The 15156-nt window shown below is 43.3% G+C and overlaps 1 pseudogene; it reads left to right on the top strand.

Annotated features, from left to right (window-relative positions):
* Window positions 1-8629: 8629 nt before the first annotated feature.
* Window positions 8630-11831, top strand: LOC119305168 (annotated as a pseudogene).
* Window positions 11832-15156: the final 3325 nt, after the last annotated feature.

Here is a 15156-nt window from a genome sequence, read left to right as displayed (position 1 = left end):
TCCAGGAGCGGTTGATCACAGACAACATCATAACAGCTTACGGGTGTCTCCACTTTATGAAAATGAACAAAGCAAAGAGAAATAGGTTTTGTGCGGTAAAACTCGATATGTTGAAAGCCTATGACCGAGTTGAGTGGAGTTATCTAGAGGCTATAATGATCAAGTTGGGCTTTGCATCATCTTGGGTTGCCTTAATCATGAGGATGGTAAGTTCAGTAAAATTTTTAGTTCTTTTCAATGGTGATAAGCTGGAAGAATTTACACCTTCATGGGGGTTTCGTCAGGGGGACCCAATTTCTCCATACATGTTTTTGCTTGCAGCGGAGGGTCTTACTTGCCTCTTGAAAACACAAGATGAATCATTACTATTGTGCCATCGGCTCCGCCGGTAAGCCACTTGCTCTTTGATGATAGCCTGTTGTTTGTGAAAGCAAGTTCAAATGGAGCGAATGGGTTGTCCTCCTTGATGTATCGTTACTGTAATGCATCGGGTGAACGAATTAACTTGGGTAAATTCTCAGTTTTCTTCAACAAAGTATGTCCCAATTCTTTGCGAACCGACGCAAAGAATGCTCTCAATATTGCTAACGAGTCTCCTTCCGAGAAATACTTGGGAATGCCCACGGATATTTGTAACAACAAGAATCGCACTTTCAAGTTTTTAAAGGACAAAGTGTGGAGTATAAGGTAAAGGTTGGATGGAAAAACTTCTATCTTCAGGAGGAAAGGAAGTCCTTATTAAATCAATGCCTCAAGTTGTCCCTGTCTATTCCATGTCTTCCTTCAAGTTAGCACAAGGCTTATGTGAGCATATCAACACTCTAATACGTAAGTTCTGGTGGGGCAGGAAAGAGGGACAAAGAAAGCCAAGTTGGGTTTCATGGAGCACGCTGACAAGGCCAAAGTTTTGTGGAGGGCTGGGATTCCGTGATATAGAACTCTTCAATCTAGCTCTCCTTGCAAGGTAGGCATGGCGGGTGTTGATGGACCCGGACTCATTGACTTCTCAAGTATTCAAAGCAAAATATCATAGCACTAGTAATTTTTTGAATACAGAGCTGGGTACGGCTCCATCTCAGATTGGGAAATCCATCTTAGAAGGCCGTGATGTCCTTGTTCAAGGTTTAATCCGCTGAATTGGGAATGGAAAAACTACCAGGATCTGGCAACAAAACTTGCTTCGGAGAGCTCATAATATGAGGCCGACTGTCTGCAGAGTTCAAACCCCTTCGTCCAGGGTTACCGAGCTAATGTTACTATGTGCAGAATGGAACAGAGCCATGATCAAGGAAGTGTTCTTGGCCACAGATGTGAGTACCATTTACATGATTCCTTTATGCACAAGACACATTGTGGACTTTTGGGAATGGGTACATGAGAAAAATGGTGTCTTCTTTGTTCGGCCGGCTTACCGCATGCTCATAGACACTAAGATGCAGAGAGAAGCCTGTCTGGAGGGCCGAGCAGATGCTTCGAATAATGAAGGCGAGTAGAGAGCGTGGTCAAAGTTGTAGAAGGTGGATGTCCCCTCAAAGGTCAAGATTTTCTTATGGCGACTAGCTCAAAACTCCATGCCAACTGCTGATGAATTACATGAGAGAAACATGTCGACTACTACCTCATGCAAGTTGTGTGGGGCTGAGGATTCTTGGCAACATTCACTCCTTCACTATAGTGTTGCAAGATATGTATGCACTCTGCAGGATTCCGATCTTTTCAAAGCTCTCAATAACAACAATGAATCGGATTTGAAGAGATGGATCTTTTTACTCATGGAGATGCTCCCCCCCCTCTTAATTCACCCAAGTTTTGGTGACCTTATGGGCTATTTGGTATGCCAGAAGGCAAGCCATTCTTGAAAATATTTTTAGAGCCCCTTGTCAACACACAATTTCATCATGAGATACCTCCAATAGTTACAAGATTGGAAGTCCAAACTGTTGCTCCGGCTGGCCGCTGCCCAGCCATCTGATAGTCGGGTGCGGTGGATTCCTCCCACGCCTAGAGTCACCAAACTGAGGGTAGATGGCGCCATTGCGAGAGACCTAAGTGAAGGATCCTTCACTGCTGTCTGCGGGAGCTCAGATGGAGGTTTTTTGGGGGCTTCATGCATAAAATACAGAGGTATTTCCGATCCCACTACTCTATAGGCATTGGTGTGCCGTGAAGCTTTGTCGCTGGCAGTAGATCTCCATTTGGCACGAATTGTGATAGCATCTAACTGGCAAAGTGTATTACGAGATATTCAGGACCGAACGGGATGTATGTATGCTCCTATAGTAAGGGAAATCAATGAGATAACTACAGACTTCCAGTAGTGCTCCTTCATCTTTGAAGGATGAGAGTCTAATGTCGAGGCACATAGCCTTCCTAAACATGATTTTGGTCTGGGGCTCGGGCGCCATGTGTGGCTTATAAACCTGCCAGACATCGATTGTATTCCCATGAACATTGACTTTGAATAAAGACGTGTGTTTAGATTGGAAAAAAAGCAGTAAATGACACCTCCAACATCAAACTATTCCATTGATCCACTTAGCAGGAGCATGCGAGCTCGTTCACCATATCTCCTCTTTCAAATTATACTCGTAAGTACTAACCGATATCCACATAACGAACGACACCGATAGGGAGCAGACCATTCAACCCCGTGCATCAAATGTCTGTTTTTGTTCTTCCTTACGTCATATCAATATCTCTAGATAAATAAGACAATTCACTTATATAAATGTCTCTACTATCCCCGATCCACTCCTAGCCACATCGGTGGCCACTATGGCACCAGGGGCCACCAGCCAGCCCCTCGCCAGCCGCCGCTCCAGTCTCGGCGCCCTCATTCCCTCTCCAATGGAGATCTTGCCCCTCCCTCTGGAGACTCGTACCCCTGCCGCACTGGTTGGCCTCCAGCCCCTCCTCAGCTGGATCTGGCTCGGCGGTGGCTTCATACCGTGATGCCCTACTCGCCTCTCCCGCCTCCCCAACCAGCGACGCTCACCTGCTTGGCCCCGTCCCCCCTCGCCGCAGCGGACCGCGGGTGGAGATCCACCGCATCGGCCCGGCTTTGGAGGATCCTTGGGACGTGCCCAGGAGCCGCCGCCGAAAGCATCAATGGTGGCTGCGCCCCTGGCGCCCTGTCGCGCCTCCGCGCTAGCCCCCCTTGGCGTGGGAACTAATCTGACATTAAGGGATAGGGCTATTAACAAAGGCTGATCCTAGCTAGGGAGAAGGCATGACACAAGGTTTTACGAGTTTGGGCCCTCTCGGAGGAGGTAACGACCCTACGTCTCGAGCTTTGGAGCTTTGCTTTTCTTCCTGTATAGAAGGAGTACAATGGATCCCAACCCCTATCTAAGTTCTATGGAGTGGCTAATATAGAGTGCGCCGCCCCTTCGGTTAGCAACGTTATAGAGGGTTTCAATGATGAAGTCAAGGTTCAACATTACATATGGTAACTGAAGCTTTGGTCGCTAGTAACGGATGCAGACGTGCGTCTCGCGTCGCTCTGGATCCCATGCTAACCGTTCGCCTCCTTTCATCCAAGTGACCACGAGTTTGCCGAATGGACTCAGCCTAGCCAAGTGGAATCTTCGCGTCCGAGTGAACAAAGTTTGTCCGAGTGGACGACTATGGTTGGTATCCGATTGGATTGTGGACCCTGAGGTCTTGACGTTTTGAGGTTGTTGGCCTTTCATCCAGTTTGGAATACACCTCCTATGACCCTACTGATGGCATGTGACCCCAACATTAGCCCCCAAATCGTTTAATGTTTTGTAGAGCGAGTTTATTAAGAACTTGATTTGGCCAGAGTACTACAGGAGCACTCGGCGCCTGTCGTCAAGCTTAATGAACCGCGACTTGAACAAAACTTCAAGGATTCTGGACTAGGCGCTTCCCGACTGATCGATGATATTTAACTGCGTGGGAAAACTTGGTGGCAATCATAAATCTCCTGGAAGAGACTGACTAGTGATCCGAGTATGGATGTGCCATGGAAACCCGAGTAGCGCTGCTAGCGCGTGGTCTGACTCTTCAGGAAGAAGCCACTCATTATCCCAGAGGAACGCCTTGGAGCCTAGAAGATAGGCCAAGTGGATCTGCGTATGAGCGTCGATCTCATCCTATAGCAATCCTCAAACATCTGTCCGAGTTGACGTCCATGTCTAAACAGACTTTCGGCAGACTTAGTATATTTCTCCGAAGAGATCAATCGGGTTGATCAATAGGGAAATTTCCTTGACTAAAATCGCACGCGCACTTCCGCAAAGATACCGCGGATCATGGGGAAGCTGGGGCACGACGCCTCGATTCCCACCCCAGAGGGCGTCACCTGTCCCACTTTCCCTGTACTGCGGGTTTTGCGGGCGCCGTTGGATGCCTGGATCGACGGCTGTGACTCGCTTTGGCGGATTTACCCGGAGGTATAAAATCGGGGAATCGCTAGGGTAATTTCCGGATCCCCTTTCTTTCGCTCCAGTCACTCCCTCTCTCGAGCTTACCTCCTGCCCTACGCTCGATGTCAGAGCCATACACAGTGATGGGGAAGGACAAAACTTCGAAGCTCGAGCTTCGCCCCATATGGATGCTGGCTAAGCATACCACCAGTCAGCTGGCATGAGTGCAGGCAGCCTGCCAGTTACGTCCGCTCTAAGGCTGTTCATAGTGGGAGTAACTTAGCAAGTAACATAACACATCCCAAAAAAAGTTTGCTTACATGGCATGTATTTAACGAGGAGAGAGATGATTGGTGTAACATAATATGTTACTGTATCATAACACATCCGAATGGAAAATGAGTCTACATCTTAATAAACGTAGGCTTGTATGATACCACATATATATTACTCCCCACTATGAAGGTAGTAACATAGACTAGTAACATATGCATGTTACTAGTCTAAGTTACTCCTCACTATGACTAGCCTAAATGTGCGAAGGGTTCTCGACAAGACGCGAAAAGGGAGCTTTTGAGGTGGGCCCGCATTGTCAGAGTCCGACGCGGAGGACATCCGGAATCCCCCAAAACCCTCCCGCGGAAAGATCCAATTGCGGGATTTCAAATGTCCGAACCAGTTTGAACAATTTTGAAGATCCTCGTTGAATAACTAAAAATGTTCAGATGGTTCGGTCAGAACATTTACAGACGCTGGTGATCCGTGTTGGATTACGCTAAGGCTACCCATAGAAATGTTTGCTCTCCTGCTGCTGTCAAAGGACGTGCAGAACAACGAAATTGATAGATATGAGCTCACCATTGTTGAGGAAAAACTGAGTTTCCCGCGGCCAAAAAAATGTGTTTCCGCTTGCTTTGCAACTTTCCTTTGTCCTTCCTAGCCGTACCTTGCTTCCTAGACGTACCTTCCTACTTTCTTGTCAAAGGACGTACAAGGGAAATAAATCGGTAGATGATTTTTTTACAGAGAAAAGAAATCGTAGATGTTAGGTCGCCATTACCGCGTGAAGAATGCGTTTGCTGCAGCAGAAAGCAATTATCGGTCACAAAAGTTGATGATTTTTCTCATTCTCAATATATTGCTGTTCTTATAGTTTAACTCTTTTGCTCATTGGATACCTTTTTTTTTGGAAAAACTTCTGATCCATTTATCTAACATTATGGCTATACAAAGACACGATAAGTAACACAATCCATGTTCGTACAGTAGCTAGTAACAATTACAAACAGGAGCTAGCCAAAGAGGCCCAGCTGTCGTCGCCCCTCTCTCGCTGAAGCTGGACAAAGCATGTTGTTGTCGGCAGTCGGGAAATCGTCGTGCTAAGACTTCAAAGAACCAACGCGCCAGATCATCAACCCCCGACGACAAAGAGAATGTATACATATGAACACGGACAAACGAAGACTTAATCAACACAGATCCACCAAAGACATACATTGATCGGACACCGCGAGATCCGCCGGAGACACACCGCCACACACCCTCCGACACACCGTTGGGACCAGGGCTAGGCAGAAAGAACCTTATTTCATTTTCAAGGAGCAGCCGCTGTCTCGTTTTCCTTAGCCGGACGCAAACCCTAAACAAACTCGAAATACACCTAAAAATGATGCATGAGCTCTTCCACCGACAACGACAGAGTTCATCACACCTCCATGCCTATATGGCCACATGAGACCAGAAGATCAGCGGCGACGCGGCAGAAGACATGGAAACCCTAAACGCCTGGGATTTTTTCTTTCTTTCTCAGAAAAATGGGTAGCTATTTTACAATCACGTAAAATAGAATCGTTGTTACGATGGCTCATACATCATAGTTGGTTGCAGCGCCTCAGCGCACTAACGAATCTGGTAGCCGGTGTTAACAAGGTTAAGTGAATTCTGCTAAAATCAACTCAACAAGGGGCTGGAACCTGTGCCCTACTTAACTAGCTAGGCCAGATAAAATCTTATCAAATGCTTAAACAATATTTTACACAACTAATTATATAAATACTTGCACGTTACATAGTATACACCTCACTCTTAGAAAACTATAAACTTAATTAAGAGAAAAGGCGGAAAACTAATTAATATACTAAAAAATAAACACATGGTCCCGTCTCATATAAAAAATGGTCCAAATGATAAGTGTCACACGTGTGGCATAAAGCAATCCGGCCCTGAAGTTATTTACAACTAAAGTTGTCATCCAAAAAGAAAAACAAACAAACAAAAAACTAAATCTTAGCATCCGAAAAGGAAGTTGCCATTCTTGACAAATAAGTTGCTATCCTCTTGTCACTAAACTTGCCATCAAAAACCCTCGAGTTGCCATGTCTTCATGCCACACTTATGGGACTTATCATCTATACCAATATAAAAAGACCCAAAGAGGCAGATCCAATTAATCTCAGCCATCAAATCATGTCAATCCAACGACCTAGACCGCTTCAATGTTGAGCGCTCAATGCGTTTAGCGTGCAGTTAATTTTAACACAAATATAGTGCTAATCACATAATAACATGCAAATAATATCCTACCTAATATCCGCATGCACTTAATATACTTCCAAATTAACATGCAATTATATAGATCACGACTTTTGACTCCTCCACAAAAACCTAGGGTTTTTGCCTCCGGCCGCCGCCGCCGCAGGTCCGCCTCCTCTCCGATAGCCTTAGGGCCATGGGGGCGCAGTGGATCTCGGCAAGGGTCGGCGGGAGCGCTCCGTTTTTAATCGTTTCTTTCAGTTTTGCTAGGGTTTGTGTCCTGCTCAGTAAGACGAGACGGCGGCGGCTCCCTGAAGATGGAATAAAGGTCTCCCCGCCTAGCCCCCGTTGCGGTGATGCGTCTAGCATCGTTGGTGGGCGTGTGGAGGTGTGTCTCCGGCGGATCTATCTTTGGTGGATTTACTCGGATCTCGTCATTGTTCGTCTACGTTCGTGTCTTCGGATTGGATTTTTCTGATCTACGTTATTATTCATCTGCGGCGGTTGATGTTCTGGTGCGCTAGTCGTATGGGGCCTTAGCATGACGACTTCCCGACTGTCTACTACAACAAGTTGTGCCCGACTCCGGCGATGGAGGGGCGATGACGGCGGCGCGCCTTCGGCTCGCTTCAGTGCTGGTAGTTGTCGCTAGGTGGTCTACGGATCTGGATGTAATTTCTATTATTTTTGGTATTCGTTGTACTGCCATGATTGAAGATGAATAGATCGGAAATTTTCTCGAAAAAAAAATAACGTGCATTGCACGTATACATTGACTAGTGATAAAAATATATTAAATTTACGATGATTACTTGTAGTGCATGCAATGTGTTCTGGGCTGTGGGCCAACTGTTGGTTCTCCAATTAAAGCATTCTTGCGATATGCATTGGTGTGCATGGGCAAGACACAGACTAAATGACAAAAGGCACACAAAAGGCATACAGATTTTTGGAATATGGTTCCACACTTACCCATTTTTAAAAGTAAAATCCAAGAATGATATAAGAAACAGACAGTTCTGAATTATTTGTATGCTGAAGTAATTTGGAGATAGTTTTTTTTTCTGTAAAGAATATCACGGGTGTTATTTCTTCGCGAAACTTAACATGTGAATAGAACAATCGATCAAGTTTGGTAACCTTAAATTTTGTAGTCGTTGAATTGTTTTGATATTTTTTATTTCACTATGTATGGTGGATGTGTGGAACAATATTCACCATTGTATTTCTTTTTTTTTTGATTCACCATTGTATTTCGAGATCCTAACATTTAAATGATTTAGATGACGTGACCTAACATGGTGTCTCTCTGAGTGCCTCCAGTTACTAGATATACAAGATATACTATGGAGAATATTTTTGGGTGGCCCACCGAAAGGGAACAACGTACTATATGAAAGAGATGCATATGCAAGAATTTTCAAACCTCTAAATAACATCTGCCGTCCGATCGAAAGGACTTCTAGAAGAAAAAATCTTAATAAATGAACACATTATTTGTGGCACAATAATTAAAGTGACAGTTACAATATACGTGAATTTTGTATTCAGTGTTCCTGTGTGCCTCCAGTATTATACGCGTACAACATTTAGGGCCCTCTCCTGTTCTAATTCTTATATAAAGCCAACCAGTTCACAAGGCATGCATCACTACCGCTAGCGTTATCAAAGAGCAGTGATCAGCTGAGCTCGATTATTCTCCAGGAATGGCATCGTCCATGGAGACTCGCCGTCGCCCACACTCACTACCTGTGATGAACGACAACCAGCGCAGCCACCACTTGCACCACCCCAACGTCTGGGGGGACTTCTTCCTTGATTTTAGGCCATTCACTCCGACGCAGGTGAACTAAATTTAATTAGCACACACACTAGTGTTTTACATTCTTATTGGAGGCTGGCATCAAATGAAATGTTATATGCTCTTGCAGTGTCTTTCCATGAAAAACAAGGCTGAAGTAATGAAAGAAGAGCTGAGGACGATGATAGTAGATTCGGGTTCTGTTGATCTTTCTCAGAAGCTTGAGCTTGTCGATACTTTACAGCAGCTTGGTTTGGACTACCACTATGGGAAGGAGATCAATGATTTGCTGTGTGGGATTCATGATGCCGGCGATGAAGCCCACGATCTTCACACGGTGGCCCTTCGGTTCTATTTACTCAGGAAAAAGGGATTCAATGCTTCACCAGGTATAAGTATAACAAACATAATTAGAATCTCAAAGATGTACGAAGGTGATATTTTCTAGAAACATTTGTCCTAATAGAACCATGTACTATACATGACAACACCGCAGATGTATTCCTCAAGTTCATAGATGCCGAAGGAAAGATTATCTGCAATGACACAAAAAGCCTCTTGGCACTGTACAACGCTGCCCATGTTCGAACCGATGGTGAAGAAACACTCAGCAGCGCGATCGCTTACACAAAAGACCATCTCCAGCGTGCCGTGGAGCAAGACACAATTCGACCATCAATATTGCTCGATCAGGTGCGGCGCACGCTGGAAACGCCTCTATTCAGGAGGCCTCGAAGAGTTGAAGCTCGGCACTTCATCTCTGTTTATGAAAGAATGAGTACAAGGAATGAGACCATTTGGGAGCTTGCACAGCTGGATTTCAGTATACTTCAAGCTCTGCACTGTGAGGAGCTGAGGGCTCTTACTCTGTAAGTGGCTGTATATGATGAAATATGCTTGTATATTGGCAACATTTCAGCTTCTAACCCTAGGTGCAATTTATATTTCGCCACTAAACTCTAAGTCCAGACACAACGCTATGCCCCTTAACTCTTGAAATGGTTTTCATTTCATCCGTCCGTCGTACCAATACAATCTGAGGTCATGGTTTGTTTGCAGGTGGTGGAAAGAACTGCAACTTCAAGACCATTTGAGCTTCGCATGAGACAGGATGGTGGAGATGCACTTTTGGATGCTAGGAGTTTTATTTGAGCCACAATATTCATATGGACGAATCGTGCTCACAAACTTCTTTACATTTATATCGATATTCGATGACATTTACGACAGCTACAGCACCTTAGAAGAAAGCAACCTCCTCACCATGGCAATGGAAAAGTCTCTATATATCTATGTGGGCTATGATGGTTTTAACAACCAATTTTAATGTGTTAATTGATGCTAATTCTAGAACAACTATCTATCCTTTTTAGGTGGGATGAACAAGCCGCTGAACAGCTCCCAGGTTACATGAAGTTCCTATACAGCAAAGTACTCGCTACCATGAAGGCCATCGAAAAAGATTTGGATAGTCAAGGAAACAAGCACGCAGACTATGTAAAAAAGCTAGTAAGTTGATGTCTCATGAACATGTTCAATTCAAGAAAAATAAATCGATAAATACTCGCATAGGATCGTTATGTAAGGGATGTAACTAGAACTATAGTGCAAAGCACCTGATTCGCATGCAGGAATTGATGCAGAGCCACTTGATGCATGCACAAGTAGATAAACATGATGAAACCATCAAGACTCTTCATAAATTTGAAATTTAAAATATTTTAACTCATAAACAGTATATTCGATATGTGGTTCATCTTAAATGTTGGCTTCGCTTCACGAGACATGTAAAACAAATATCATGATATTTATTGTCTTAAAGTTAACCCCTATATCTATGAAGCTTCTGTATTCTTAATGTTGGCTCGTTAAAAAATCTGATATGCGAAAGAAATATGTGTATATATGCAGGAAATCTACTTCCCCATGAGAAATAAATATATCATTGTACTTGTGCAGCTAATCGATGCTACGAAATGCTACTACAACGAGGCGAAATGGTGTGAGGAAAGCGACACACCAGTCACTGTCGATGAGCACCTACGATTCTCGGTGCCTAGCTCTTGCTGCATGCATGTTGCATGCCTTGCCTTCGTTGTCATAGGAGTGAGCAGAGACACCATTGAGTGGGGCATGACCTATCCCAAAATCATGCAAGCTTCTTGCATCATCGGTCGTGTTATCAATGATGTGGCTTCGCATGAGGTTACATACTTACAACTGAAATATATGCCATACTTTATTTTATTTGCAGTTCTCGTTTCATTGATAAGTTTTTGATCCTTTTAGTTTTGTAGCTCATCGCTATTATATGGCACCGAGTAATATGCGAAAGTATGATAAATCGTAGTTGCGTGCATCATCATCGATCTCTATGCCAATTAAAAGACAATTAAGTAAACTGCAGTAACCCCTCCATTCTGAAATAGTATCTAAGACTCTAAACATGAATATGTATATGTTGTTATAAATTATAAACTTACTGAACTTTGAAATATTTTACATCGTAACTCTAATGATATTTCATATATAACGACGGCGCCAATCAGAGAAGTTTGGCGAAATATTCTCTAGAACGCCATCTAGTTTGGAACGAGGGTAATAGTTCGCTGGACATGCAAACCGCTTGCCATAAAATATAGATTAACTAATAGAAAGTTGTCTAACTCGACTAGAATACCCCATCTCTGCCTCAATTGATAAAAATTATATTCAACTGATACATTGATGGTCGTAGCCATAATAATAGAAGGGTATGATTACTTTGTTAATATGACCCTCTATTTTCTCTCAAAAATCAGAGAGAACAAGAGCAGTGCTCTAGCGAGAGGAATGTGATGTCAACAGTGGAAGCGTGCATGGAGGAGAACAACTACACTACGAAGGAAGAGGCATACAGAAAGCTCAAGGAGCTCATAGAGGAGTCATGGATAGACATCATTGAGGAGCACCTCAAGGAAGCTGTCGGGCGGCCGACAACACCGGTCCTAGAGGCCGTGTTGAATTCGACACGCATGTTGGACTTCTTGTACAAGGATAAAGATGCGTACACTGATCCACGGGCTCTCAAAGTGGTATTAGATTCTATATACGTAAATCATATATAGAGAAAATTATTAAATTTTATATGCTAATAATCAAGCTATGATACACATGTAACTCATTACTCATGTATCATATAAAATTTTGTATCCGCAAGAAAAACATGAGAAATTTCTTCCTATGTTCAACCAGTATGATAATCAAGTGATTCGTTTAATTGGGGTTTAGCAAGTACCCCCTCCGTCCCGAAATGTAAGACGTTTTTTGATACTATCATAGTGTCTAGAAACGTCTTACATTTCGGGACAGAGGGAGTAGTATCTAAACTAGACATGCATCACACCAGCCACTAATTTGCATCTGCATCTGGAGAAGCTGCTGTCGGCTAGCTAGCAACATATAGGAGTTACTCTCCTAGCCTTGTCGAGCCTGTCGATACCTGCCAAGTGAGGGATGGGCAGCAGAAACTGTGCATTATATTGTACTAGGACCACTGTTTGTAGTGCCTTAGATTTGAACATTTCTTGATACTCAGTAGATTCTCGGTGCTTTAACTTTTATAGTGTCATGATGTACTCTTCGACACATATGTTATCAAATGTTTATCCCCAGACACTAGCCAGCTGACCGAGGAAAAGAAAATGAGCCGCCTCCTCCACCGTTTGATGCATCTCTATTCATCACAACCAAAAGTGTGGTAGAGTGTCTGGCCATGCAACAAATCATTATGTGATGCAATAAATTATCATTGTTGAAACAAAAATGTTGAAAATGTGTCACAACACCTGCAACACAAAAAATCTATGTATGCAATATATGAAAACACTGGCAAAGACAAACAAATACATTTGTATTAAGAGAAAATCCTCAGGAAGCATAAATCCGGAATACTGGTGACATGTATGCAACATTGTAGGGATACTCATGAGTAGACAACAAACACCATACACATTTGTAACATTGAGATTTCACTGACCTCTCATCTATCTATTATATACTTAAGACAAAAGGCAAACAAGCCGTCACATTTGTCGACACAGATTAAATTATCAGAACCATTAAGATTAGATATAAATGGCTCAGATTTAAAGATGTAATGTTAAATACAAATATTATGTACATGCATTCTTTTTCATATATTATGTCTGCCACGTACATGTTCTATATTTTGGAAAAGTGCAACCACAATCGTGTGGGAGAAGGACACCTACAAGGCGTGCAATACCATCATCACGTGGATAACTCATCTATTCCGATTTGATTTTTAATAGAACAAAAAGTAGAAATTACCAGGAACGATTAACATGGGCCAAGATGCATGGCACCTATATCGACCCAGTTGCCAAAAAAATAAAATGCATGCGCGTGTTAGTATCTCATCCGATACAAGCACGGCAAAGCAGTTGTATTCTGGCTGGCATTATCCAATTGATGTCACATCAATGTCAACCAAACTAAAAGTGATACTATAACTAGGAGTTCATTGCGGTGCTGTGCTGGTGGTCTTCATGTGATCCATCTAGACCTCCTAATCATTTTTTAACACTCAAATTATGCTGGTGGTATTGTGGAAATTCCCACGTTTCCATTCAGTCATACACTAATCATGCACGCAAACGTGTACGATCAATATCAGAGACTCACGGGAAGATATCACAGCACAACTCTAAAAGTAAAATAAGTCATACAAGCATCATATTACAAGCCAGGGGCCTCGAGGGCTCGAATACAAGTGCTCGAACATAAACGAGTTAGCGGAAACAACAATATCTGAATACAGGCATAAGTTAAACAAGTTGTCATAAGATGGCTAGCAGAAACTGGGATACACATCGAAAGAGACGCAGGCCTCCTGCCTAGAATCCTCCTAAACTACTCCTGATCGTCGGCGGCCTGAACGTAATAGTAGGCACCCTCGGTGTAGGGGGGGCGTCATCGCCAGTGGCATCTGGCTTCTGGGCTCCAACATCTGGTTGTGACATCCGGGAAGAAGAGGAAAAGGGGGAAAAGAAAAGGCAAAGCAACCGTGAGTACTCATCCAAAGTACTCGCAAGCAAGGATCTACACTACATATGCATGGGTATCTGTGTAAATGGGCAATATCGATGGACTGAACTGCAGAATACCAAAATAAAAAGGGGATAGCTAGTCCTATCGAAGACTACGCTTCTGGCAGCCTCCATCTTGAAGCATATAGAAGAGAGTAGATGGTAAGTTCACCAGTATCATCGCATAGCATAATCCTACCCGGCGATCCTCTCCTTATCGCCCTGTGAGAGAGCGATCACCGGGTTGTATCTGTCACTTGAAAGGGTGTATTTTATTAAGTATCCGGTTCTAGTTGTCATAAGGTCGAAGTACAACTCCGGGTTGTCCTGTTACCATGGAACGGCTATTCGAATAGATCAACTTCCCTGCAGGGATGCACCACATTACCCGACATGCTCGATCCCTCTGGCCGGACACACTTTCCTGGGGCATGTCCGGCCTCGGGAAATCTACAGGTCGCAGCCCTACCTAGGCCTAGCAGAGAGGTCAGCACGCCGGTCTAAATCCTATGCGCGCATAGGTATGGGCCTATCGCCCATTGCACATCTGCACATTGCGAACGTGACCGGTGAGCAGACCTAGCAACCTCCATTACAAAGGAAATTGTGTTACGCGGTCCAACCCGGCGCGCGCTGCTCAATCGCTTAAGTTGAGCAGACCTAGAAGTTGTGTTACAAAGGAAGTTGTGTTACTCAGAACCATTAAAGAAGTAAAACATGTTAAAGTACAATAAATAATTAACATGGAGTCATGTCGGTATGTACATCAGTACATGTGTAACTGGGTATTCATTCTGATTAGATTATTAATACTTTAGTTACTATGCAAAGATTTTTTTTTTTAATTCAGTCAGAATTTGCTACTCCCTTTGTTCCATAATATATAAGACGCTAAGTGTAGTGTTAAAAAAGGTCTTACATTATGGGACAGAGGGAGTAGTTGCTCTCGCAGAAAGAGATGTCGTGGATATGAGTTCCAACACTTATTGTTGCGAACCATGCTTGAGACTGCATGTAAATTCAGTAAGAATGAAAATTGTAAAATGCCAAAAAAAACAATGATCCATACAACTGGAGGCAACAAATTTTATTTTATTTGTATTCTCTTTTTCACAAAAACATAAAGGCACCAATTTACGGGGAAATCTTAAATGACTTAAGGATCGTCAACCGAAGAGTCAATGATCGTCAACAGAAAAGTGCCAACTTTTATGTCCCTCTAACCTCTACTAGTGTGATACTCGGACCCAGTTGCTCACTAATTGATCTTCACGATGGTTTCTACATCAATTTGAGAAACATTATCCATAGAGTAGTAGTATAGGCCATACTTTCTTCGTTT

Source organism: Triticum dicoccoides, chromosome 5B, assembly GCF_002162155.2.
Source record: "Triticum dicoccoides isolate Atlit2015 ecotype Zavitan chromosome 5B, WEW_v2.0, whole genome shotgun sequence".
Lineage (NCBI taxonomy): Eukaryota > Viridiplantae > Streptophyta > Magnoliopsida > Poales > Poaceae > Triticum > Triticum dicoccoides.
The sequence above is the reverse complement of the archived record's forward strand: the minus strand, read 5'-3'. Positions and strand labels throughout refer to the sequence as shown.